The sequence below is a fragment of the Ziziphus jujuba genome, chromosome 5, assembly GCF_031755915.1.
Source record: "Ziziphus jujuba cultivar Dongzao chromosome 5, ASM3175591v1".
NCBI classification, from domain to species: Eukaryota; Viridiplantae; Streptophyta; class Magnoliopsida; order Rosales; family Rhamnaceae; genus Ziziphus; species Ziziphus jujuba.
Genome location: NC_083383.1, coordinates 15,181,531 through 15,182,500, shown reverse-complemented (window position 1 = coordinate 15,182,500; position 970 = coordinate 15,181,531).

Here is a 970-nt window from a genome sequence, read left to right as displayed (position 1 = left end):
TGAAATTTAATATTTTTTTTATTTATAATGTTGAAATATGCAGCTAAATGGTGGACAATGTACGAGAATAACACTTCAACACTTAGAAAATTGGCAATGCGTATTTTGTCACAAACTGTATCGTCATCTGCTTGCGAGCGTAATTGCAGCACATTTGCTTTGATACACACAAAACAACAAAACAAGCTCGCATATGAAAAACTTTAAAAACTGGTTTTTTGCTACTATAATATGAAATTGCGGATTCGTGACATGGAAATAACAAATCAACAGCAATTAGATTCGGATTATTTGGATCTTCTTGAAATTAGAACTGACCCTGGTGTAGATGAAGATAATCCTATTATCCAATGGGTTAAGAATTCATACTTAGATGATGATGAAGGTAATCCAGATCCTTGAGTTGCAATGCATGCTTCACAATTAGGGATAAATGTTGATAATGTTATTGCTGAAGAAGTTATAAACAGTGATAGTGGAGGTAAGAATTCATTTGAAGTGGTGACAAAGCCTTTAACTAAGCGATTTAATCCTACTTTCAAAACATTTAGTGGCGGTTATGCATAACCAAATAAGGATGAGGAAGAAGATGATGATGATGATGATGTTGTTGATCTTGATGACGACAACAACGATGATGATGATGATGATGATGATGGAGATAATGGTTATGGTGGTGATGGTGGAGGAGGATATAATATTGGTGGAGGTGAGAGTGGAACATATTATCGAGAACCAAGCCAACAACCATTAAGTTCATTTACTAGTGAAGATCAATACACACATGCCACACAAGATTTTGATCATGGGGCTCGAACAGTAGGCACTGGTTTAAGAAGGCATTATGGAATTTCTATGATGGATCAACCTATTGAAGATTATCTTTCTAGCTTTTTGGATGCAATGAGTTTAAATACACAAGTTAGTTCTCAATATGGAAATTCTGAGATTCCAACTGCGTATCCAATTA